This window comes from Lichenostomus cassidix, chromosome 10 (assembly GCF_008360975.1).
Source record: "Lichenostomus cassidix isolate B80296 chromosome 10, HeHo_3.0, whole genome shotgun sequence".
Classification (NCBI taxonomy): Eukaryota; Metazoa; Chordata; class Aves; order Passeriformes; family Meliphagidae; genus Lichenostomus; species Lichenostomus cassidix.
In genome coordinates, this window is record NC_139491.1 from 8817679 (window position 1) to 8830587 (window position 12909).

The window sequence follows — 12909 nt, forward strand, 5'->3', positions numbered from 1 at the left end:
CTAAAAAGCAGAACTGGAAAATCCACAGAGGGTGAAGAAGTGCCAAGGGAAACAGTGGAATTTGCTAGAAGCTTTGAATTGCAAATGCAAGGGGAAATCCTCTTCTGGAAAATATATTCAAACTCTATATACAGAGCACATGAATGCCAAAAGAAATCTGATACCTTTCTCCCCCTTTTCACCTTTTGTCTTTCAGCCACTTTTTTCTCCTGTCTCACTATTTCACCTTTGCTTATCTCTTTTTCCCCCTTATTAGCTTTGCCATTGCTGTTACTTTCTAACAGAGACAAGAAATCCCAATATTTATTCCTCAGATCATCTTGAAAAAAGGACTCCCATTATTCCCAGGGCACAAGGAAAGTCCCACAAGAGCATCCAAATGAGCAGTTCTTCCCTCACATTCAGATCTCTGATGTCTTCATATGTCCACTATGAGGCTCCATCTGTTTTTTCCCTGGGTTATCCATCTCACCCCTGCAGGAGAAGGGGCATTCCCAGATAAATGCTGCAGCACTGCTGGGGCAAACCATCACCATCACCCCCTGCATTGCTCCACAGACCTAAGTGCCAGATGCAGATTGCTGGAAAACTCTTGGAATGAGAGAGAATCTGCAGTACAAGCCCCAACAATCCAGGTCAAGCCATGAACATTCATTTAAATAAATTATGAATGAGCCACTTGTTTAGCTTTACGTCAAGGGCTAATCCTACTGTCCAGCAGAACTGAAAATCAAACATCACAAAGGTTCTTTCCTCAACAGGGTGGCAGCACGTCTCCAAGTGCCATGCTAAGATCACTGTTTCTGTAATTAGGGGCTGATCCTGAACCAGAGAGGTCATTGATAGCCTTCAAATTAACAAAACTAATGCAAAGCCATTTTTACAGGACAAGCAATTCTGCAGCCTGAGCATTTTGGGAGCTATATTGCTCTTGCAGGTACACAGTTCATTAAATCCTGTTGTGGTATCATTTCCCCTTGGAATGGGAAGTTCCACACAAAACTCCAGTTATGTAAGCTCAAACCAAGTAAGTAATACAGAATTCAGCACATGGCTTCTCATGAGATCAGAGTACAAATGCCACACAGAGATCAGTAACTAACAGGCTGCAGCTGCTTCTGGGAGATAGCAAAGGTTTTCCCAGTTACAGTATATAACCAGAAAGGCACCCATAAATGAATGTCCTTCCTTTGCCCAAGCATATTAAGTAATTAAAAAAAAAAACAGTAGAACAAAAAAAAAAAAGAAAAACAACCAAACCAACAAGCAAAAACAAAACAAATTTTTAATCTTGCCTTAGTTATTGGCTCCAGATATCTGAAAAACATCCAAGAGTTCCATCACATTCAAAACTGGTGGACAACACATAGGTTGTAACAGTCAAACCTGGATTAATTAGCATTATTGTCTGGCTGTTTGATCAGAACAACCAGGATACACCTGTGTCTGCTGATAGCAAAATCACATCCAGGTGGTTGATTAGGCCACTGCTTTTGCTTTCCTAAAATCTTAATACTAGAGTCACAATAGGATTTTTAGTATTGTAGAAATGGAGAACTAGAACCACAGTAGTATTGATTTCATCCTTTCCTTCCTGAAAATCATAATTTCTTTGTTTTTAAGGAAGAAATATGGCTATAGAAATGTTTCTATACTATCAGGGTGAAGATTTAGAGAGACTCATCTCTGCAATGGCTTCCCAGTCAATATCAGTTTGTAAACTAGAGAAAAAGTTAGAGTAACCAGACAAACAGGCAACTTCTCAGATCATTCCCCATACATAATTTTTCTAAGCAAATATATTCTTTGATTACAGAGTTTCCACAGCAAAGGAGTTTTACATTTCAAGAAGGCCCAGAGAGCACTCACAGCTCATCTCCTCATACCACAATTTGGGCACAAATGCCACAAGTCTTTATCTCCACAGCTCAAGGACTCACCTTTCGTAGAGCAGAAAGGATTAATTCACTGTACCAAAGACCAGAGAGCCATAGGCTGTACCCCACTACACACCTCACTCATCCTTCAGCTCTCATCAAAACTGAGGAGAGACAACACCAACCCCACTGTGCCCTTGTTGAATCTTTAGCACACAAATACCTGGTGAGCAGCAGGACTGAGCCTCTCCTTCACACCTCCCTGCAGCAGCCATGCTCTCCAAAAAGCCTAAGGAGAGTTAAATAGCTCGGGCTGTGTCAGCATCGCTCTCTGCACCACCTGCTCCTCCTCAGGGAGCAAAATGTGCTTCACCTGGCTGGGAGGGTCAGCATGGAAGCAGAGATGGGCTGTGATCATCCTTTCTCACTTCTGTGAGGATTACACCAACCCAATAATTAATTTAATCATTTTATATTCAGTTGCACTTTCCTCCAAAGAGCTTCAAGCAGTTCTCAAACATCAATTAATTAACCTCCAGGTGCTCTCTGTGAGGTGTGCACAGGTAGGAAGAGGAGCAGTTTTACATGGGAATTACAAGCATGAGGGAGGAGTTGGGAAGCAGCACAGCCTCCTCTTCCTCCTCCTGCTCTCCACACCTCTGTCCAGCCCTGCAGCACCACTGAATACTGAATATAGACAATTTAGAGATGACAGAAACAGGCAGAGAGCTTACATATCACAAACACATATGTGGCAAAGCAAAAAGCAGGTCACAGTGTTTTGAAGATGCAACACTAATTAAAAATAATAAGCCAGCACCAAGCTTTAACTTTCTCTGTGCTACTGTTGACAAGTGTGAAAATCAGACTTCGTGTTTCTGCAAACCACTCTGTTCTTGGTTTCCCCACCTCTCAGTAAGACTTCCATTTTTTGCTCTCTTTTTCTGTAACACTGGATTCCTGAGCTAAACATGTATCTGTGTGCCAAATTCTCGTGGGCAAACTCTGCACCTTCCTGGGGTAGACTGAATGGTATCGTTTAAGAAAGTGTAAGCACTGTGCAAAATAGAACTTAAAGACTTCAGGACAAGAATAACACAGCCAAGTGAAACTACAGTGAAACAGCCTCAAACTCCTCTGGCCTTGACATATACTTTTTGGTAGTTCAAGATAAATATCAGTTGTCAAGATAATTGTCATGATGTACTCTAGACAATCTCTATATTTTCAGTCTTTGCCACTTCTCTGCACACATCCAGGTGTAACTGGCCTGTAATGCCTGGTTTTGGTTTGCCATCACACAGGGCAGGATGCAGGTGTGGGAAGGGCTTTCAAACCAATCTTTCTATTGCTGTGGTGCACCCCAGTTTTTATTTTCCATGTGTCTCTCTCAGCAGGCTGACCACCCCAGACAACACTGAGTGGCAGAGCATCGAGCAAACACAACCCACACACTGTGCTGCTGTGCTATAGAAACCTCATTTCACTCTGGTTGTTCTTGTGCACCACTGTAAATGATGGGAGATGCAGAGCCCAACCAGCCCCAGTGCTCACACTGCATAGTTCTGTGTTTTCTTCAGATTTCCCCTTTCAGAAGGTGGTTTACTTGGACAAAGAGGTGTCTTTGTCTCACCCTCGATTATGAAATTCAAATGACAGCCCTTTGCCTTAGGTGCTGCTTCTGCTTTTCCTCTCTGCTTCTTTCATTTCTCCTCCCTGCTGCTACACTGGAGTGAATAATGCATTTTTTAGCTAATTTCCGTGGATTAGGCTTCCAATTAATTCAAGCCAGTTTTACAGACCGCCAATTCAGGTTGCTAAAAATCAGTTGGAGTTATTGGGGTAGGGTGAGGGGGTTTCCCATCAATTTTTCCAGATTAACTACAAGAATTCCATGGAAAGAAATCAGTCATTTTTACATGTGAGTGTACACCATCAGAGTCTGCAGGATTTGCTTCAGCCCTAACTGAAAGCACAAATTAGACTCTTCCTTTCTGAAAGGCCCAAACATGGTTTCACACCATAATGACAGTGGTAGTAATTAATGTGAAGGATCCCTGGGGTCTTTTAACCTCCTTTCTTAGCTTTTGATGGCTGAGACAGCCACAACCTGTGTGCCATTTAACTATCTATAAAACTGAGGGGGGAAAAGCATTTAGACACGACATTGAGTTTTCTTTAAACTCTCTAATGAGCTCTAGATAAAGCAGAGGGGGTTTTACTGTGGATTTTAAGAAACACTTTTTTCCCTCAATTGTTCTCCCTAGGGCAGAGCATTTCTGTCTCCTTGCAGGCAGATGAAATCCAGGAACAGCTCCCACAAAATCCAGGAGCACTGATTATGTCACACAGGATTACACAGTAAAAATCTGCTGCAGGACCATTTTACCCATTTCATCAGCTTGGTGCAGTTTGCCCTGTCTCTATTCAGGTGTAAAACAGTGACAACTGTTTTTTGCTTTGCTTCTTTCTTCGCTGCAGATTTGCCAGCTCCTCCAGGGTGGTTAAGAATTATTAGCTCATTCAAATAATGCAGCTTTATGACACTTTGCTTAAATCAACTAATCCCTGAGAGAGGTAGCGAGGACATCAGCTGGACCTGGGGTTGGGAGCTAAATTTTGCCACCAAACTAATATTGGACAAATCAGTCAACCTTCTCAAACCTAGATCTCTGTGTGAAACCTCAGAAAGGAAGAATCCCTCTGGCAAAGCACTTCAATATCCTCGAAAGATGGAGCTTATTGTAAGGGCAGAAGATATTAAAGGAGCAGGGAGAATTAGCTTTTAGTTTGATTTCCAGTTCAGGGATTGCAAGTTAACAGCACAGGAGCTGCTCCTTGTTAAATATTCCAATACTTTGTAAAGTGTATTACAAAATAACCTTTCCAGAATATGTACCCAAAGAGAGAGAGCAGATGTAAAATGATATACTGAGTTATGATCTGAGCTTTATTATTTTTATTTATGTAATGCTCTAATTTAACAAAAAACTGCTTTTGACACAGCCTTACCCTGGTGAAGATTAGAATTTAAGATCTGGCATCTGAAATTAGTTAAACATATGAGTGACAGCAAGTGAATAAATTGATTTTCTTATTTTGAGGTTTAGAAAAAAAAGAAATCAGAAAAAAATTGATCTGAAACAGAAGTTCCTGGCTCTTTGGAAGAACTAAAAAACAACAAACAAAGCAACCAAAACTAAATCAAAACAAAGAAGGTCAGCTACATCTTGCAACCAAAGGTGAAATATTTTGAAGCATATTTTGAAAGTGTCCATATTATTCTACTTCTAACTTTTGGCTGACATAATTCTCCAAATTTAACCTTTTTTAACATGTCAATCTTTTCATTTCCCAACAGTCACTTCATTTGAAAAACTCTTATCCAGTTCTGAATCAGAGTGTTTATTTTAATGGTAGAGAAATTACTCTCATGCACTGACACTGTTAAACCATCTATCATTTATTTACTCTGCTCTACACTTTCCAAAGTGACCAGTGTTTGCTTCAGCACCAATTTCTTTATTCAACTAATCTGCAGCTCCTGCTCTGATTTATTTCTTAATGTAGCCATAGCATAGGACATCTCATGGTGAACATCAGAAAATGCCATCAACTCACAAACACTTCCTGAAATTAAAAGCAATAAAAGAAAGCCATTTACAAGATGAATTGAAGGAAACAGTAAAAAGCTCATGAAATCACTGAACTTACATTTCTTCACAATAGTTTTTGGTCAAGGCAGAAATTGATATCTCCTGTGTCAGTACAGAGACATCCCAGCCCCACTTTTAGGTGATATTAGGTAATTTTTTTATAGAAAACCACCTAGCAGCAAACATATCAAGAGTTTTACTTGGTAGAGAGATTTCAATTCCAAATACTGTATCTGAGACACACAAAATGCCAACACTCTAATGGGAAAGTATTATTTTGCTGTAAATGTTCTTTCAGGAGTTAATGCAATAACTATGAATTCAGCTTAGTATTTTTAATATGACCTGACATAGTAGTGTCTTGGCCTGGAAAAAACTGTGATGTCATATGTAAACTATTCATTACAAATCCACTAATTGAAAACTTAACAAAATCCTTTGGAGCCATATGCTAACAATATCAACATTTCTGTAAGCAAGGAAAAGTAAAGATGAAAAGAAGTTGTCATTCAGCCCCAAGCCAAAACATTACTCTCACAGCCCAGTCTAACACAAAAGGAAGACCATGTTTTTGAGATGTTGGAGAAGTTTGCAGAAGTTTGCAAGATTATCAGCTGAAATCCTGATGTGAATCTGAGATCAAATGGATGAGACATCACAGACATTTTAGCTACATCCAGAATTTTCAGCCCAGGCCTAAGGAGACTCAGCATGGGGGTCTTGCTGTGACACAGCCCTGCTGCTCACAGGAGGGCACTGAGAACCCCAAGGGCGTCAGTGGGGAGCAGAGTGCAGCAGTCAGGCTGTGGAGAAAACACTTTCCTACAGTCCAGAAACCCGAGGAGATGGATTATGGCTCAGCATGCAAATCATGGAAGCCTTACACTGCTAAATACTTAAACCTCATTTTCTGCAACATGGAAGAACTGATCACAGAATCACAGTGGCTCATCTGCTCCAACCTTCCTGCTCAGGAGAGAAAAAGTTGCCACTCGAGGACACTTCTCTTTACTATTTCACCGTCTGTGGGACTGTGGAACCAAAGGGATGGAAGCCATGTGAATGCTGAAAATCCACAGCAGTTCTTTTATTTCTGTAGACCTCACCTCTTGTCTTTGGTAAATGGAAGAGCCAAAAATTTCTTTTGACCATACTATAAGATAGAAATAGAGCATGTTTAAAATTAAGTTAGAATTTAACACATGTCCTCATTATTTTTTTTTCTTTAGAAACCTCTAAGTAGTGCTCCTCATGTAGATAAAAAGCTGTTTCAATTATAATTTTTTTTCTTCAGTCAGGGTAAGTTAAGCATCTGGTCCTTCAGGGTGACCCATCTACTTGCAAAGGAGACAGCACCAGGCCTAGATATCACTTAAGTACTATTTTAAGAAATTCAGCACTGAACAAGCTCAGACAAATCTCATACACTGGGGTGATCTCCCTCAGAGTTTCAGAAGATAAATTCTCAGGCATTAAAAAAGACATTTTGTGACATTTAGAAAACACTCCGAAACCTTGAAGGAAGTGAAAATCTGCCTATCTCAAGATTTGATCTGACCCTGAGTCGTAAGTCTGGCTTTGTCAAACAGCTGCCATTATTCCAGCAAGATAGTAGCCTTCCATAAAATCCTATGCATATTAAAATTAAATGTAACCCTTCATTCCCTGGGGAGCAGAGAGGTCTGTGCTGTGAGGTGGCCCAGTAATTTTTTATAATCATCAAAACTGTACCTCAATACCAGGCAATCATATAATTTGTATATTGATTTTTGTAGTTACTTTGTGCCATTGCAGATAGAAGCCAGGCTCTTCTCCTGTTGTGCCTAATAAAAAATTAAAATGCAACTGTTTAAGACCAACAGCCAAAGAGATATTTGGAGCAGAGGGGTGGAGGGAGAGAAAAGTAGAAGAGGCACCTCCAGAAGGATTATGAATAGAGTAATTTAGTGAGTTTTTCAGTTCTGTGTGCCATAAAGAAGATTTTATGGATGCCTGTAGTGTCATGTCACCTTCCAGAGCCCCATAATTCCCCAAGGGTGAAATGGAGGAAGTTCTGGTTTGGGACAGCTGGATGGAGCATTTCAACTAAGACTTTAATATTAGCTACAAGAAACTTGGTTCCTTTCCTAAGTGTTTATGAAAACATGAGCAAGTGGTCTTGAGAGTATTCCAAGCTCAAGTTTATTTACTTTGCTGATTAGAATTAGATGTGCAGAGAATGGTTCTTGCACGATAGGGGTGGGGACATGGTGTTATAAAACAGAACAGCTTTTTAGCATTTACAGATCAAACATGAGGGGTGAACCCATAACAAACCTCTCCAAATTCCTCAAAACAACCTTTGGTGAGCCTGAAGCATTCCAAATCTCCAGCTCATGCTCTCACCTTAAGTAATTGATCAATACTAAACGATGAAGTCTCCAATTAGTCTAAATACACTTTGTTCTTGACAAGGTGCAATATATCATGTGAGGACTGCAGGCTTTTCATGTTAAGGAGCTGCAAACTTCTGAGATTTCAACACTTCTCCTTCTAATTGGGCACAGAGACAGACTGGATCTGGGGGCTGGGTAAGATTTGAAAAACCCAAGCAGCCAGGGGTGGCTGTGGTGGGTGTTTGTCCCTGGAGACAATTTAACACAGCATTTAAACAATGAAAAGCAGAGGAGAAAAGGGGCTTGTTAAGAAGTTGCTGGCAGGAAAGTCTACTTCAGGCTACATCTCATGACCTAGTTCACAAATGAAGAGATGCAGATGTTGATGAAACCTTCATAAACATGAAAAAAAATTAAAATACTGGAGTAAGATGTATTGTCTGAATGACTGGGATCACGGTTTTCATGTAACTTTCCAAGGTTTATGGAAAACAATTGTGTCAATCTCCTTCATGTGTGGAAGGAAACATCAATCCATTTCTCTCTGACAGATAATCAGTAAGGTAAGGAGATCCTATATGTTACAACTGATAGGTTGCAAATGATAGAGTGTGCCTACATGCTAGACAAGTACACAAAGTGTAGCATTAAAAATTGTTAAAGGTGATGGTAATTAACCAGGAGACAAGGACAGGAAGCTCTGACAGAACTGGATTGGTGAAAATGTGAGTTCAGTGTGAGAGACAAAGGTGAGGCATCTGCAGAAAATCTCTCATCTTGCCGATGAGGAAGGATTCTGATGAAAAATTAATATCTCACTGATGCAGATCCTAAGAGATTCTAATTCTGGCCTTACTTTAAAACCAGAAGGTTAAAGCTCAAAAGTTAGAGAATTTTCTGGAAGATATAGACCTGAAAAAGTAAAGCCAATTAAAACTTTCACTTATTTATACATTTTACTTATTTCTGATAGCATTTTTGTACATTTCATTAGCCTTGTAAACCTGAGGGAGAGCTACCATTTTACTGTAATGGTATGACTGACTTCCTTACTAATTTGGAAATCCATGTGTTTCACACAACACATCAGTCAGTCTCGTTAAGAAGGTGGACTGTGTTCCAGAGGTAGTATGAATAAATTGTTACCTGCAGTTACCCTGGTAACTCCTAATTTGTTACTGCATTAAAGAATTGTGTTTAAATAGCTATAAAACTTACCTTGAGGCTGTTAGAAAAATATACAAGTGTCATTTCCTTTTGCCTTTCAAATTGCATAAATGTATATGATTGTATATGTGGGTATATTTAATAGCAAAGATGCTTTCCCAGCTCAGTTTTACTATTCTTGCAGCTATGTAGTTTCAGGCTGCCATCATGGAAAGAAAACATCTTCTCCAGGCAAAGGAAAGAAGTCCTTGCTGCTCTGGAAGAGAAGTCCTCCAGAACCAGCAGTTCTCCTCTTCAAACATCAGCTTTGTAATAAGAGTTTTTGAAACTCACTTTACTGGTCTCCATTAGAAGTTAGGAAGAAGGTATAAAGGAAATGTAAGATTTTTTTTTTTGTCTTATTTATCCCAATTCTGCTAGAAAACCAGAATTAACCAACACAGATATTAAACGAAGTAGAGGGTTTCATACTTATCACTCAATGACAGTGAAAAAGACTTTTTTAACTCTTTTTTGTGGTTTAAAATAAACAGGAGGAGATAAGACTCATTTAAAATACATATACACCTCCTTATTAAAAAAAAAATCCAACATCTTTAAAGTTGCTTTGTTCAATGCTTCTTAACAGAAAACCCCAAAACCGAGAAAATGTTTTCATCACATTTAACAAATAAAAAAGAACCTAATTTTAATCCAGTGACAATCTCAAAGTCTAACAATGAGGTAAAGCATCCATAATTCTATTTAACTCTGCTTGATGTGAAGGTTTTATTTTGTGATCATTTTAGTGCATAAACCCTGATGAATAATGGAATTTCAGAAAAAGAACCCCTATTGAGTCAAGCTTCATTGACATCTGACTGGTAGTCTAAGAGCCTGCAGAGAGGGTCCAAAGCAATGCATCACAGCCTCCCAGCAGGTCATTAAGGCATTACCCAATTAGAAAGCAAGGCTACGGAGCGACATTGTTCACAGCAGAGCAAACATAATTGATTTTTATTTCAACAGGGGGGAGAACCTCCTTACTAAAGAGCTTTAGCATAATTTCTTATTTAGGAGAGGTTTAAAGAGATTTGTGCTGGAGTATTTAATTCCAAACCCTGGGACAGTCTCTGGCAATGTGTATAAATTAAGGGGCAGTTGACTTCACTCATTCATATTCAAAGCAGAGCCTCGCTTGTTGCTCCAAAATAGCATGAAGGTTTCTGAGCAGTGGCATCCAACCCCAGCTGTGCAGGGGCGCAGTGCTCGGACCCTGCAAACCTTTGTGCAGCCCATGTAGCTATCAGCAAGCCACCTTCCTGCTCTAGGCCTTCTCCCCGAGGCACTTTTCCGTGCTGATACACTGTATGTGGCTCTTTAGGATGGAATTCTCTCCTGAGACATCTTCATCATCCTCCATCTCCTTCTCGTCCCATTGTTTCCCCGCTGGTTGTTTTTAATCCTGCTGTTCCCAATGTTTGGTGACAACCTGGAGTGAGAAAGGCTCCTAATGAATGACAGCTTGGATTTTCCCAGTTTACAGTAGGACAGGATCACAGTGGAGAATGTTAGCCCTGTTATCTCCCATCTCTTTTAATACATTGGTAACATTATGCCTTTTTTCATTGCAAGCCATGCAAGTTAAAAAAAAAAAGATCCTATTCTATTTGCAAGCACCACACTCCATCTTTGAAAGCAATCAAATCATAAATTCTACAAAGAATGTTTGCTTTAATTTATTAACACTCAGTGCTTCAATGGCAACAAATAACTTTTCAGGAGAGGCTTTTTTTTCCTAGTCTTTGCATTTAAGGTCCACTGGAGAGCAGATAGCTGGAAAATCATATAAAATCCTCACTTTTTACAAGACCCAAAGCAACACAACCAAAGTCCTTACTGGAAATATTTGTAGATTACTATCTCCAAACGATGTATACAGTAGACTTGAAAAAATTGTTTTCCTCTATTAGTCTTACTTCAGTAAGAAGTTCACTGCCAAATGAAACACTCAGAAAAATTTAAAGGACTCCTTAGCTGCAATGGCAAAAGTCCATTCCCAACTTCGTACTCTAGGTCTGTACCTAAGAGTCATGTGACTCATCAGTCTCTAATTTTCTATTTTCCATCATGTTTCTGACAAAAATAATCATTTTTAACTAGACTTATGCCTTAAACACCCTCTTGTTTTATTCTTAGTTAAAGAAAAACAGGGAGAAAATTTCACATGGTGCTTTAACTTCGAAGACTGCCAGCAATACAGTGACAATTTTATTCCACTTGGTTGTTCACAAGCCTGCTTCTCTGTCTAGTTTAAGTACTATCCTGAAATACAAGGAAAGCAAAGATATGGAGTAAATAATCTTTATAAACACTTAGGTACTCAGATATGTCACAAGCCTAGCAGCAGCAAGGGCAATTTAGCAGTTGTTTGTCTTACCATGGCACTCAGGAGCCCCAGGCACAGATTGCTACCCCTTAGTGTTAGTCACGATTCCAACACACATCAAAGCAGCAATCCCTGACCTGAAAAATTCTCCTGTAAAAATTTATGCCCAAGACCAGCTGTTTATGAGTTTATCCATATATTCCCAATTCTGTTCCCCCTCTTTTTTTTCTTAATGTTGGGACCAAAATCAATTTTTCATGTTGTGCAGATCAACACAAGTATAAAATTTCAGTAGAGGCAGCAATATATTTATTGTGTACTGCTGCTTGGTCATGTAGCAGCAGAGTTAGGAAGTTCTTCTGAGGGCTGCCAAGGCACACCCAGTGCCTATTTCACAAAAGACCAGCGTTCTCTCTTTCTTTAGAGTCAGCAGGACTATGGTTAGAATCTTCTTCCATGGACACTTTACCACAGATAAATTTACTGTCAGCTGGCAGTCAGTTATTCAAATCCACCCACACTTAACTGACTAAAGGATCCACTGCTTCCACGTCATGAATGCTTTAAAAAAAACTTTAATTGTGACAAAAACCATCAATGCATGAAGCAGTGTGGTCATTTTAGTTAGTTACTAGTACAGGCAAACCACTCTTTCAACTGCAGTGGTTCCTGGGAAATTATCTTTACTCACAAAGAAATTCCCACCAACAGACCTGGTAAAAAACCTGCAATAAGCCATCATTAAACACATATTTTCTAAGAAATTAGCTAGATCCACAAACACCCAAAACTGGTTCAGGATTAAGCTGATCCTCACTTTGAAAACAAATCATCTCAGCCAGTGGTTCTCTACCCTTCTCCATTTGTGAACATCTAAATGTTTTCCAGCTGTAATAAAGACCCAGAACCATACAGCAATAATAATCTCTCTTTTCCTTAGGCTTGTTATAACTGTCATGTATTTCTTGAAAGCACTCACTGACAACGAGGGTTTTTTAGCCCCAAGCTGAGCTATCCCCATTCAGGTGGTATATTAGAAGTAGGGAAAGATATTGACCAAATATCTTGAAAGAGTGTTGAATTAAGTCAAAAGCTTTGAACTCTCAGAATTCCTCACACACAGACACGCCTTTCCTCTGCACAGGAGTGCCCTGTGCAGCCAGGCAATGTGGAGGAACAGGATCACACTCTCAAACCAGACAGGGTACAGGAAAATGCCCTTTCCAGCCTTGGGAAGGATAAGCAGAATGGTTTACATCTGGAATTCATAGGTCTCTTGACTTAATGAAAATAGGCAATGGATGTTTTGCATGCTAGGTTAGGGTGTTTTGGTTTGTAATGAGGAAAGAAAGTGGAGCATATACTGTACATGGCCACCTTCTGCCACAGGTGTGTGATGTGTGGGCTGGAGAAAACGGGCTAATTTTAGAACTTTCACCTTGTTAAATGTTTCTGGAGTTTAACTT

General features: G+C 39.6%; 1 long non-coding RNA gene across 2 annotated transcripts in view; it reads right to left on the bottom strand.

Annotated features, from left to right (window-relative positions):
* The window catches only part of LOC146432675 (uncharacterized), a 178125-nt gene extending 175991 nt beyond the window's left edge, over positions 1–2134 (bottom strand). For both annotated transcript variants that reach the window (XR_014854289.1, XR_014854288.1), the window contains exon 1: positions 2101–2134. This is a non-coding gene — a long non-coding RNA (uncharacterized LOC146432675). The remainder of the gene's footprint in view (positions 1–2100) is intronic.
* Positions 2135–12909: the final 10775 nt, after the last annotated feature.